The sequence below is a fragment of the Mustela nivalis genome, assembly GCF_964662115.1.
Source record: "Mustela nivalis genome assembly, chromosome: 2".
Classification (NCBI taxonomy): Eukaryota; Metazoa; Chordata; class Mammalia; order Carnivora; family Mustelidae; genus Mustela; species Mustela nivalis.
In genome coordinates this window covers 182,800,323-182,814,201 of record NC_139021.1, presented here as the reverse complement: position 1 = coordinate 182,814,201, position 13,879 = coordinate 182,800,323, and the positions used below count along the sequence as shown (strand labels likewise).

Sequence of the window (13,879 nt, the reverse complement as noted above, 5' to 3'; positions counted from 1 at the left end):
GGTCTCGGCAAGAAAGAGACCAATGACACCAAGAGGAAGATTTTAAGACCTAGGGACCAGGACCTTGCTTTAACGAAGGAACACAGAACGCTTTCACCAAGGGATGTCAAGTAAGAGAGATTCAAGCAGGAGGCCTGGCTTCTTTTAGAGGCAGAAGTCGTCATTGGGTCTGAGGCCCAGAAGGGCAAGGCAGCTCTGGAGATGGGTCCCAGGGCTGGAGACGGCTGCCTCAGCCCGGAGCACACCCTGCTTCCTTCCTGGCTCTCCCAGGGAGCGAGCGTGTGCTGTGCTCGCCACGTGGGCTGGTGGCCGTACACAGCTGGAGACCATCTCTGCCCCCGGGACTTCACACCTACCCACGTGCACACATGCAGGCACACACCTGCTGCTCCCGTGCGAGGCAGGAGGAGACTCACCCGCACCCACTCTATACCGTTCCGGACGGAAATCCTTCCCTAGCCCACTCTGCATCTGTCAAGTTGGTTTTGCCATACAAGCAGTGCGAAGACTCCTGCTTTGGCATCATGGACAAAGTGTACTTACGTACAAAACAGTTTCCAACCGCTGGCTCTGTGTGGGGCTTTGAAGATGCCCTGATGGGCCAGCTCAGAAGCTCCTCTGTCTCTTGGGCAGTTTCTAGCGGAGTGGGGGAGACAGAGGTTCATCACACGTTCACATGAACAAACACGGTTCTTTGACAGAAAGCAACCTGAGCTGGACTTGCAGTCAGGGAGGGCTTTCTATAGGAAGCAGCCTTGGCAGGGAGCTGAAGACTGGGAGTTGATTAGAGGCAAGGACGATGGGGGAATGTTCCAGACATTTTGGCTAGCCAGTGTGTGTGTGTGTGCAGTATGGAGACTAGGCCTAGATGAGGTAGACTCATCTACCCTGCACCGACCTTCAACAGAAACGAACTGCTGCTTTTTCACAAGTGCACCTCGTCTTGCCTTCGTGATTGGTGCCTATGATCCCAGAGAGAGGCCCGTCAGTGGCCTGGCCCATATTTATGGAGGGGACGGATGGGGGGAGGAGAGGGAGCTTCAGGACTCTCTAGAGGAAAGCTGTGTTGGCCATGAATATGAGAGCTCCATCCATCCTAACTAACCAGAAAAAGGAAGTACTGGCCAAGAGCACTTTTTCTGCCTGGGCCTATGAAGGGGTTCCCTAGAGACTCTCCGGTAGACTTGACCCCAGAGTCAGAGTGCAGGAAAAAATTCAGTGCTTTGATAAGCAGCATCATTAATCTGCAGGGGATAGAGATGTGAGCAGTCGGAGGACTTCCTGTGGTCAGGGCTTTGTTTTTCCTTCTCTTACAAAACATGCAGAGTTCTGAGCCTGGGCGCAGCTCCGTACCTTGTGGGGCATTGGAGAAGGTGGGGGTCCTAGAGATGGAGCCTGCTTGGTCTTCCCCAGGGAAGCTGTGCCTTGCATATGGCTCGTGTCCTACAAATACTGAAAGATGTCAGGACCGCAGCCCATTATGAGCGCACAGCTCCCGTTCCGACAGCCAGGTGACAGGGGCACGCGGCCGGGCGGGGCAAACGGGAAGGGCCTGTGCAGAGTGCGGCGGGAGGCCCACAGGCTCCTCAGTCCCCGGCAGACCCTGCGCCCCAGGGAATCCTCCTGCACTCCATCCCTCCAGAGGAAGGTGGTCTCTGTCTCCCAGAGGGCGAGTCTGTGCCTGTGTGCCCGGCACAGCAGGAGGGCTGTGGGCAGTGCAGGCTGCCCTGATCCTGATCTTTCCTTTCCAGGAAAGGCCATGGGAGCCCGGCATGGGGGCCGCAGTCCAGGGGTGCCGGCCTCTGGGCAGCTGCGGGGAGCTGTAGCAGGGGCTGCCTCCCCCGAGAGGGGCTGGCCCCACGGGCCTGGATGGCCAGACTGGCCAGAACCCCTGCAGCCCAGCCAAGAGGAGGGGCTGAATATTTACTGTGTTTTCCCGAGGTTCCCAGAACATAGAAAATACAAAAATAGTAAATGCTTGGGTCAATGAAATTAAAACAACCCAGTATTTCCTGCGGAAAAATGGAGAATCTCCCACCCCCAAGAATGAGCGTCTCCCGAGTGGTGGTGCACTAGGTAGCCCTCAAGGTGCACGCCACGCCTTCTTTCTCTACTCATTCATTCATTCACTCCCACGCATTCATTCATCCCGCAGCAACCTGCGGTGTGGAGCACAGTGCGGGCGAGGCCGTCTGGGTCCTGCTTGGCGTCGCTTACCACCACGTGGGGAGCAGGGCTGAGAGCTACAGGAACACACAGAGAGATTCATGACGACCAAGGGCAGTGAAGCCCAGAGGGGACACACAGTCGTGGGGAGGGAGAGTCACAGGGCCTGCTGGAAGGACGCCAGTCCAGGGGCTGAGCTCCCTCCCCCGCGCCTGGGGCGCTCGAAGGCAAGGGGACCACAGAGCAGACCAAGGAGCACCCTGCCTCGGTTAGGATGTGTCCACACGGTGTGCGCTAGCCTCTGGTCATTGTCAGGTCCCAGGCCATTCTGTGACCTCCTGGCAGAGCCCCACACTCCCTCCCTGCCATGCTGCCCAGCCGCCCCCCTGCACGTTGGCCTTTACCAGGCGGTCCCTCCCTTCAGTACAGCCCCCTCCACACAGAAAGGCCTTTAAGGAAGTGTTCCCAAGCCCCCAGGCCGGGTGCGGCGCACACAGCCCCTCCACAAGCCCAGCACTGTCCTCCTCAAACCTCCCGCCTGCCCGGCTCCAAAAAGGGGAGGCTGTCACCGATAATGCCATGGGAGACCTACGCTACAGCTGCGGTGCTCTGCTGAATGTCGCATCGTTCTCCTTTGTGTGAGCTGAAAAAAGCACTTATACACCCCGGAGAAGGCCACACACACACCGGACATGAGCACGCTGAGCAGAGACCCCCTCCTGACCCACAGCTCTGCCTGGAGAAGTCAATCTGTTGGCACAGTCTGAATGCACATGCACGGCGAGGAGCAGGGGTGACAGGAGGGGAAAGAAAAAGTCTCACAGCTGGGGGCTGCTGGAGCCCAATGCTCACACACTCAAGTAAGATGTAGGGGACAGCAAAGTCACACACTCACAAGGTAGAGGTCCAAGGGATACAAAAGCTAAAGTTGTGAAAAGGTGTGCGTGCGTGCGTGTGTGTGTGTGTGTGTATCCCTAGAAGCTCAGGGTCAGAGACCACCAAGTAAAGTCAGAGCTGAGACCAGACCCCAAGGAGACAGGACTGCTGGGCCTGGATGAAACAGAGCAGAAAGAATCCCATGAGGCCCGAGTAGGGAAGGCAAAGAAGTTACACAAGGGCCCAAGGGCAGCAGAAGCTGATAAAGGATCTTTCAAATGAGCAGATAAGAAATCATGACTCTTAGCAAATAGTGGAGGTTTTCCTCATAGTCCATTTTCTTGAACTGTTCCTCGCCCTGGAATTCAACCCAGCATGGCTTAGGAGGTGTTTGCTCCAAGGGTGTGATAGTGTAGACGCTGGGGACCACAGAGGGGAAGGCCTGCACTCCCATGGGCATCCCCGTCCACCTTCAATGTCCACTTCAGATGCCACCCTCCGACCCTGGAGGGCCAGGCACCCAAATCCCCAGGTGCCAGCACATACCATCAGAGGACCCAATGCCATTAAGACAACAATTCTTCCCAACTTGGTCTATAAATCCAACACAATCATAATAAAAATCCCAGCAAGTTATTTTGTGGCTATTGGCAAATTCATGCTACATTTACATAAACAGGCAAAGACCCAGAGTAGCCAATGCGATGCTGGAAAAGAACAAGGTTGAGATTGCCACCACCCAGCTTCAAGTCGTCCTATGAAGCTACGGTCATCAAGATGGTGTGGGGTGAGCACAAAAGCTAACAATCAGGGCAAAGGAACAGAACAGAGTCCAAAAATAGACCCACGTAAATACAGTCAACCGATCTTTGACAAAGAACAAGGCCAGTGCCATGAAGAAAAGAAACTCTTTTCAACAGATGGTGCTTGAGCAACCGGACATCCATTTGCAAACAGAAAAACAAAACAAAACAACAACAACAACAAAAAAAAAAACAAACTGATTGCAGACTCAGATCTCATGCACATCCTAGTAATTAACTCAAAACTGATCACAGAACTAAATGTTAACACTGAAAACCAGAAACCCCCTGAAAGATCACACAGGAGAAAACGGAGATGCCCTTGGGTGTGGTGATGCCTTTTTTAGACACCATCAAAGGCACAATCCACAAAACAAAGAATGGATAAGCTGAACTTTGTTAAAAGTAAAGTATTTCTACTGCCCAATGCAACATCAAGAGAATGAGAAGACAAGTCACAGACTGGGAGAAGAACATTTGCAAAAGGTGTATCTGATAAAAGATATCTGCTATCGGAAATACACAAAGAACCCCCAAAACTCAATGACAGGAGAATAAACAACCTGATTGAAAAATCGGGAAGGAGCCAGGCAGCTATCTCACTGAGGGAGTACAGATGGACCCAGGAGAGCAAGGTCCACACAAACGCCACCAGGAAACGGAAACCCAAACAGGAGACACCACTGTGCACGTGCTACAACAGCCCAAATCCAGAACACAGACAACACCGAGTGCTGACAAGGATATGGATCAACAGACACTCCTGGGCATTGCTGGGAATGCAAAATGCTACAACCACTTTGCAAGACACTTCAATGTTCTTTGAAAACAACAAAACAAAACAAAACCAAAAACAAAACAAAACAAAACAAAACCTTCATTGTACAATCCAGCAATCATGCTCCTTGGTATTGAGCACAAGGACCTGAAAACTTACATGGACACAAAAACCTACCTATGAATGTTTAGTCATAATTGCCAAAACCTAGGAGAAACTGACAGGCTGCTTGATGGGTGAACAGATAAGTAAACTGCGGGACATCCAGGCAACGAAATATTGCTCAGCACTAAAAACAGGTGAGGTGCCAAGCCAAGAACAGACATGGGGAACCCTGAAATGCCCACTGCTCAGTGAAGGGGCCAGTCTGAAGAGGCCACACGTAGTATGGATCCAGCCGTCTGAGCTTCTGGAAAAGGCAGTACTATGAAAAGAGTCCAAAAGAAGAGCAGTTGCCAGAGGTCAGCAGAGAGGGAGGGGTGAGTCATCTCATGATTCAGAAAAACGAGAGCTACGTGCCCTGGGCCTTTGTCAGAAACCCATAGAAACCCACCATCGAGCACCAACCCTAAAGCACAGCACGGACTTTGAGAGTCCAAGTCCGGGTTAAGGTCCCGGATGCTGACCCGTGCACCGCTCTGATTCCGGGCGCTGACTGACGGGCTGCATGGGCGCAGGGGCAGGGGTTATAGGAGAAATCTCTTTACTTTCCACTCCATTTTGCTGTGCAAGTGAAACCTCCCTTAGAAAGAACATCTATTAAAGAAGACGGGGTGGGGCACCTGTGTGGCTCAGTGGGTTAAAGCCTCTGCCTTCGGCTCAGGTCACGATCCCAGCGTCCTGGGATCGAGCCCCGCATCGGGCTCCCTGCTCTGAGGGGAGCCTGCTTCCTCCTCTCTCTCTGTCTGCCTCTCTGCCTACTTGTGATCTCTGTCTGTCAAATAAATAAAATCTTAAAAAAAAAAAAAAAAAAAAAAGAAGACGGGGTGCACGTCCTCACGCTCCCTGCCGGCCTCCTGATGCCACACTCGTCCTTCCCACCTCTCTCCGCCACACTCGAAAGGCGCGCGCGCCCCACGCCTCCGCAGGACGAAGCCCAGAGCCGTGCGCGGGGCCGGATCGGGCCGTCCTCGCGCGCTCGCCCCCAGCACAGCCCCTTGCACACCCACAGCCCATTCCCCTGAACTCCAGGGACACTGAATTTGAGCGAGCCGCTGTCAACCATGTTTCTGCCAAGCCCAGGTCTGGGGCAGCGCCGCTTTGATTTGCACACTCGGTGCTCAGCGCAGGAGCACCCCGTGCGCACGTGCGGGCCGCTGCAAACGTGCCAACCCGCCGCGCATCGACGCACCCCGCCCTCTCCAGCACGTAGCTGCGTGTTCTGAATAATCTGCGTGACAACTCGCGACGCTTCGTCGCACACCTTTCCCCGTGCACGGGATCGACCGCTAAGCGCTCCCAGACGTAGGCTGCGGGGACCACCACGGGCGCGCGCCTCCTGTTCGTCTCCTTGATGCCTCGCGGGAATCCGACCTGTCCCCTTCTGGGTCTGAAGTTGGCCTCCACGAGCTGCCGCTGCTCCTTGACTTGTCAATGGAACCCAACGTTTTCCTAACTCTCCCCGTGGATGGGCCTTCGCATTTCTCACTTGATTTTTTTTTTTCTTTTGCCACAATAAACATCCCTGTGCATATGTCTTTACTTATTATCCCTGGAATAAGGGCAGAGTCTGACTTGTCATCTCTTTCTTCCCCACGGTTAAGCAGCATCAGACACCGAGGAAGTGACCGGTATCGGCAGAGCGGTATACACACAAACGGACCTTGTCCTGTGTGTTTTAATGCATGTTTTGTCCTTTTGCTTTGGCCCTGGTGCAGTCTCCAATTAAATTATTTTATTTAAAAACTAAATTAAGTGGGGCACCTGGGTGGCTCAGTGGGTTAAGCCTCTGCCTTCGGCTCAGGTCATGATCCCAGGGTCCTGGGATCGAGCCCCACATCCGGCTCTCTGCTCAGCAGGGAGCCTGCTTCCTCCTCTCTCTCTGCCTGCCTCTCTGCCTGCTTGTGGTCTCTGTCCATCAAATAAATAAATAAAATCTTAAGAAAAAAACTGAATTAAGTGAATACACATATTTATTTCCAGTCACTTGAGGACTTCAATGCATTTTTTGTATTTATCCTTTAACATAAATTTGGAATGGTTTAAAGGGAAAATTATCATTTCCTTTATACCACTATAGTTTGTCCCAAGGATGCTTTTCCCAACAGAGAGCACCCACAACGTGACGTCTTGGGAACAGTAGATCAAGAAAGTGGAAATTTCTTTGAGGCAACATATGGAAAGTGCAAGAACCAAAGTTTATTGTTGTGGGTTTGTTCCAAATGGTCCGGGCTCTGGAATCTTCCTGACTGGAGTCCGACAGCAGAAGCCCACCACGAGCACACACACCTCCTTCATTCTGAGGGTGAGTCGGTGACCCCAGAAGTTGTCTGTGTCTTAGAAGTGCAAAGGAAGCAAACATACTTGTAGAACTATGGCAAAGACCAAGAGAAGGGTCCCCGTTTCTCCCATCACCACACTGAACTATCAGCTTGAGTCCCCTTCACACGCCAGTTGATGAACAACCACCCAACTTCCTGACCCTAAAGGGCCAAGCCAGCAGGAGGAAGCCATCTTCCTGTGCCCCTCGCCCAGCCTCTGTCCGACCTCAGCTCCACAGACATTTCTCGAACTGACCCACAGCAACTGAAGTTGGTCCTCTGACCACCTCCCTGGGTCCGCTGCGTTCCTCCTGGGTCCATCTCAGGCCACCCCCACCGCAAGGGGATGACTCACCCTGCCCCCCACGAGACCTCTCTCAGAAACATGTGGACGTTCCCCAGTGGACACTCCACGGAGTCACACTACATAATAGCAAATGTCCCGCAGAGGTGATCGACCAGGTGGGACCAGGGGAGCACCCACCACGGCAGGGCCAGCCAGGGCTACGGGTGAGACAGAGAGAGATTTTCTGTGTTCATTTATCTCACAGCAAGCAGGTGCGGACAGGGTGGACCAATCTCGGGGACGAAAACACACCACTGACAGGAAAACAAAATGGCTCCTATCCCCCACCCCCTATGGAGCTTTGAGAAAAAGAAAGCCCCGCTCAGCCCAAGCCTCTCCCTCTCGGTGGCCTCTGACTCTCCTGGGGACACATGACCTACTTCCCCGAGGACATGTTGTAATAGTGAGTCTTTGGTTTATTGCCAAACCCTGTTCCTGTCGGGGGAAGGCGACACAGAGTCCATCCACATCAGCTTCCTTCGCAACAAGGGTGACATTCAGTGTCTGTGACGTTTGTCAGCAGAGCGAGGCTTCCTCAACAAGATAGAGAGAAACACCGGTGCCCGCGGGCGACGAGCAGGAAGTCTGGCTGGCACTTGGCCTCAGGCTTGAGACACAGCCCAGACACGGACCATTTCCCCACTGCCAGCTTGCTCTGGAATCTTCTCCACGTTGACCTGCCAGTTCCTCAAGCCCCTCGCCCCCCGTCAAGCCCTGTGTACGTGTCGCGGGAGGGACACAGTAAGAGGGGAAGGCTTTTCGAGACTGCTCGATCCCGGTTCCACGTTCACCAATCAGTCCAACCACCCGGACACCAGCCACGCGCAGCCCTGTGCTGAGCTCCGGGGGTGCAGGGCAGGGGTGGGGGTGCCGGGGGGCCTGCCCGCAGCGCCAGCGGAGGAAACGGCTTGCAGACACACCAGTGCCACCGGGCGCCACAGGCACTGTGACTGCCAGGACGATCTCCCTCTTCCCAAACCTGACCCTCGCTGTCCCCCGCCCCTGACGGAAGGTGCTGCCGTCCTCCAGCTGCCTCATCCCGGGGTCATCCTGGGCACCCCCCCCCCGTACCCTGACTACCTAAGTCACGGCTTCCTGAGAATGGTGTCTTTTTAAAATTTGTGGAATTCGCTCACTTTTCTTTATCCTGTAGTCAATCACCTGATTTCAAGGCGCTCTTATCTTTCCGTGGCCGCGAAGGTCCAACGCGGCTCTCACTTGTAGCCCCGCCGCCTGCACCACCCTGTTACCCACATGAAATCAGAGGGAGCTGTCATCCCCACGGCTCCGCGTGTCACTCTCCGGCTTAAACTCTTTAAGTGGCTTTCCACGTCATACCAGCTCCTCATAAGGCCTTCACGGTCTCATCTTTGTCTACTTTAGGTAACTTCATCGCCCTAGGCGTCCATGCCCACCAGCCCACCCATCCACCAACCCACCCACCCACCAACCCATCCACTCCCTTACCCACCGGCCCCTCTCCCCATCCACCCACTCAGCCCCCATCCACAGTCCTTACGGCACACCTCCCAGCCCCGCTCCTCCAGCTTGACCAACACACTGTCACTATGTCACCACCACCACACTGTCACTATGTCATCACAGCTGTGGTCTTACTCTTCATTCCCAGCCCTGCTTTATCCCTCAGTCTGTTCCTGGATCTTCATCCTGCCCCTACACAGGCACCCACCCTGGAACTGGGCCCTTGCAGCAGCCGGGCTCCTGTCGGCTGCTGCCCTCCAGCCTACCCCCAGGGCTGACCTGTTTCCCTGAAGGGAACACCTTCTCCGCTCGGGGGTTCCATAGTGTGGAGACTCCCAATATGTTGGAACAAGCCCATGACTTCTTATTAGATTCCCTTGCCCAGTACCAATGGAAGCCACTTCCTCCTCCTTCCTCAAAGTCTACAGCCAGGTCAGACCAGACGCCCTCTCCGTACACCTCAACCAACACCACACGCCCCAGCAGGGAGGCTCAGCTCTGGGCATGGCCATGCCCAGCCCAGGTCTTGAAGCCGGGGCTGGCGAGTGTGAAGCCTTCTGCGGCAGGCGGGAAGCCACAGGCTGCTCCCAACCATCCTTCCATGGGCCAAGAAAATTCAGGAATCAAGGAGCTTCAGAAGAATCCCCAAGGCCTTACATGCTAGGAAAGGACTAGCAAAGTCTTTTTCCTTAGACTCAGAGGCCACAGAGGGGCAGAGACAGGCCAGGGAAAAAATGTTAAATCATCCTGATGTAGTCGAGATGTAGATCCTGATGCAGAGTTCGAGAGATGAATGTGGACCGCCGGAGTACTCAGAAAAATACACACTGACACTACTTGATATAGACACCATGAATATATGTGAACTACACGCCCAGGGACGGTTTCCTTAAATAACCCCTCAAGTTTAAAGTACCCCATTATTTTCACTAGGACAGACTATGCCGATGCCTGGCAGGGTTAATGACAGACAAAATTATGAAAAATTTGTTAGGGTTTCTGTTAGACCCGAGAGATAAAGTGGTAAGTCACTCAGGTATCCTGGCCCGTGTGATAAAAATTACTTCCTAGTTTCAAGCAGTCTTGGCCTGTAAGCACAGAGGCAGTCCTCGGGTCCCTGCTCTTGTAGGATTTTTTTTTTTTTTAATTGTAGTAAAATCTGTATAACACGAAATTTACCATTTTCGTGCTTTTCCGAGGGTACCATTCAGTGACCTCAAGTACACTTACAGGGTGACTACCGCTACCATCATCTGCACGCTTCCAACCCCCCAAAGTGAGATCCTGCGGCAAGTTGAAATCAAACAGCAACCACCACACCGGCTCCCGGGCAACCTCTACCTGCTGCCTGTCTCTGTGAATCGGCCTGCTTCTAGGTACCGCGTGTAAGCAGAATCCCACAATATTTGTGTCTCCGAGACAGGCTTACTTGACTCAGCGTAACGACCTCAAGGTTCGTCCACACTGAGTATCTGGCAGCTTCTCCTTCCCTTTTAAGACTGAATAATGTTCCATTGTTTGGATGGACCACATTTTGCTTATCCCTTCATCTGCTCATGGGCCCTTCCTATGACGTAGTTTTCAGATCTGAACTGAGTTTGATCAAGCTGGCCTGTCAAATGCGTAGGCTTGTTAGCTGATGCACTTTTCTAAATCAAGGATATTGTACAATGTAAAGAAAAATTTTCATTTCCTAAAATCTCATTTTAGATAGGCAGGCACACAGTACCCTAACCCCTGACTTCTTCGTTTCCTCAGGATTCTTTCATTGCTAATGATTTTTATAGCCTCGGACTGCTAGCAGATGGAGCAGGGTTCCTTGGTCCTTTTGGCTTAAAATATCTCCCTGGGATTCAAGGCTCTCTTTCCATTCCCACCCATCCTCATTACTTCTGACATGGTGATCTCAAGCTTTCTGGCACGTCAAGCAGCATATCTCCACGCTCTTGATTGGGCCGCAGGAAAATTGGCCTGCGTTTGGGGCGATGCTGACCTATTTTTTTCCCTGTGAGATATTATAAAAAGACACTCAGCTTTGGAAAGAAGTACTGACATTTTGCCCGTTTTCTTTGCATTCTTCCCCACTGGTGACACAATCTGGGGTGCACTGATGAGATCCGCATGTACCCACACTTTTGCCATGGCTCTGCCCATGGCCCGGAGGGAAGATGAGCTGTCCCACTGCCTTATCTCTTCACTGCTCTGCAAATCACCTGGCCATAGGTGAGGGCTCCAGGGCTGGTGTCTGCGAACCAAGGAGCCTGTACATAAAGACAGAGCCCTCAGGTGTGCCGAAGGGGACTTGGCTCACGTAGTTCTGGGGAGGTGGACGAAATGGAAATAGGTATCTTCTGGAAGTAAAGAAATAAACCAAGAACGCATCAGCTGGAGTGGAGATTTAACTGCCCAGAGACCAGTGCAGCAGGAAACATACCCTCTTTAGCTCATCTGGTGTCAGAAAAATTTTATTTAGTTGCCCACGTTTTTAAATTGTAGCATTTCCCAAACACATCTAGGTGCACAACATCACGTGAACAACCAGATGGAATCCCTGGGGCTGCGGTCTGTGCACCTGGCCGGGGGCGGGGAGAACCTGAGCAGCAGCGCCCCCTGTGGCCACGGCAAGTGCTGCTCCTCCCAGCTCAGGCCTGCCTGGCTCTCCTGGGCCACAGACCACACCTGCTTGCCAGGCAATTATTTGTGACCCCGCCGGAGCTACTGTGCCAGCGCCGGGAACTGGATGGCCACTCCATAAATATGTGTTGTTCCCACAATCGCTGAATGGCGGCTGCCTAAGAATCCTGGGATGGAGACAGAGGAGGTTGAGTTCCGGTTGGAAGGAAAGTTGAATCTGAAGTTATGTTTAACCTTCAGAACCACTCAAATCCAGAGCACCGTCCACAGCCTAGTGCAAGCCTTGCCTTTTCAGTGGCACTGACCCTGACCTCTCAGACAGTGTGGGGTCTCCTCTTTCCATCAACCCTGCTCTTTTTTATTCTACCCTGACTTTGCCACCGCAGGGCCTCCTCCTGGCTCCACTTTCTGTTCTGGATCGGGATCAGGTGGGAAGCCCTTCATGAGTTCACATCCAAGCATACACTGCGGCCCTTCTGAGTGCCAGGGGCTGCCAGGCCCAGGAGTACAGGTCAGAGGGCACAGTCTCCGGGGGGCACAGAGAAGCACACTGGGGGGGTCATACGATGCAGAACAGGAACGATGACAGAGAGCAGATCCGTACACTTCTTTATTGTCTTCCAGCACTAGATGAGTCCTTCTGGGGCACCAGCTCCTGGTACCATGCCTGCCTCACAGCAGGAGCTACAGCCAGATTCGGTGAAGGAGGGACTGTCCTGGGGGCACGGGCAGCAGGAGAAGCTCTGTTCCATGGGTGAGGGAAGAAGTCCCTGAGGGCTTCTTGGAGGAAGGAACAAGGTGCTATGTGAGCCAAGGCTTGGATAAGGGCTGCATGGCATGGGGCCTTCTCAGGCTGCATGGACAGCACAGTGAGCCAGTTCAGTTCATTAGGAGGGGTGTGAACCAGAGCACAGCTGGGGGACAGCGGGACGGGAGGTGTGAGGCCTGTATGGCCTGGTAAGATCTGGAACGGCCTGTTCTCTAGGCTGAGCGAATGGATGAAGACACCAAGGAGCTTCTAGGGCACTGAATCAAGGAGGCATCCAAGTCAGGGCAGGGTCGATAGAAAGATGTCCTGGGGATGAGGGTATAGAATAGACCGGAACCCCAGATGCACTGGACTGTCAGCCACTCCACATGGCCCACCTCCAACAGCTTCTCCTTTGGGGCCCATCTCTTCCCTCCACTCATCTGGGCCCTGGCCCCAGCTCTGGCATATGCAATACGTCTCCTTGGGTTGCTCTTCCCCTTCCCGTGTATCTGAAGGACCCCTCCATCTGTCCTGGGATCCCAGGGAGGACTGGGCCATATTTCCTCTCTCCCCGTATCCCCCTGCCACCACCCCACATGGACCTACAGTGGTCTGCACCCAGCTGACCTTTCCAAAATGTGTGCTACAACTGCTCCTGATAACAAAGAATCCTGTGTTTGGGCCTCTGGCTTGCTTTTCTTTCTGGAATCACTAGACCTAAAATGTGAGAATCCTGTTTAGAGACTGCAAAACGCATTCATTTTCCAAAGATAAAACTTAACATGCGTTGGATGTTTGCTCTAGGAAAGTATGAAGTTGAAAAATAAAGAACAGTGAAGGAATCCAGAAAGGGTCGTCCCAGGAACTCTGTAACTGATGGAGGGATTGCGAGCACGAGGGAAAAGTTCTCAAGTCATACTTCACTGAAAAAGCTATAATGTGAACCACAAACAAATGATTTCACTTGCTGAAACATCTGGAAAAGCATTTCACTGGAATGTTAGGCTATTTAAAGATCATGAATGATGGGGATTAGTTCATAGCCTTTGTTCAGAAAGGCATTCATGAACTTGGGTCCGCAGAGAGGGAGGCAATTCTCGGCATTAGGCAGCTAGTGAGCACCGGGCCCCTCCAGCTCTGCAGAAGATCTGAAACACAGTGTCTTAATTCACCCCAGTGGGGAGCACCCTGGGATCTTCAGGTTCGGACAGGGCGGGGGAGGAGAGATCTGGGGGCCTGAGAATGGAGATCACTGCTTTCTGGCTCTGTTCCTGTTCTTCCGATTCCAAATAGTTACAGTAGTAACTGTACTAACTCACACACTTTCTTCCAGTAGCAAAAAAAGAATATAAAGAGGTAACATCATGTGACTCTATCTTAAAACTTAAAGAAATAACAAAGTTAAAAAGAAGTACTATTGATCCAAAAATCCCACTTTGGGGTATATGGCCAAAGGAAATGAAATTGCTATCTAGAAGAGACAGCTGTACCCCCAACGTCAATGCCGTTCACCGCAGCTTTATTCATGATAGCTAAGATGCGGGAAAAACCCAAGTGTCTGTT

General features: G+C 52.7%; 1 protein-coding gene across 15 annotated transcripts in view; it reads right to left on the bottom strand.

Moving 5' to 3' along the window:
* The window catches only part of PTPRE (protein tyrosine phosphatase receptor type E), a 148,558-nt gene that overhangs the window by 108,121 nt on the left and 26,558 nt on the right, over nt 1-13,879 (bottom strand). Inside the window, exon 1 of one of the 15 annotated variants that reach the window (XM_082721525.1) lies at nt 6,047-7,664. The exons of 13 other annotated variants lie outside the window; for them this stretch is intronic. The gene's annotated coding sequence lies outside the window, so the exon portion shown is untranslated. Of the gene's footprint in view, nt 1-6,046; nt 7,665-13,879 lie in introns of those variants that run through there. One more of the 15 variants, XM_082721520.1, reaches the window with a different exon arrangement.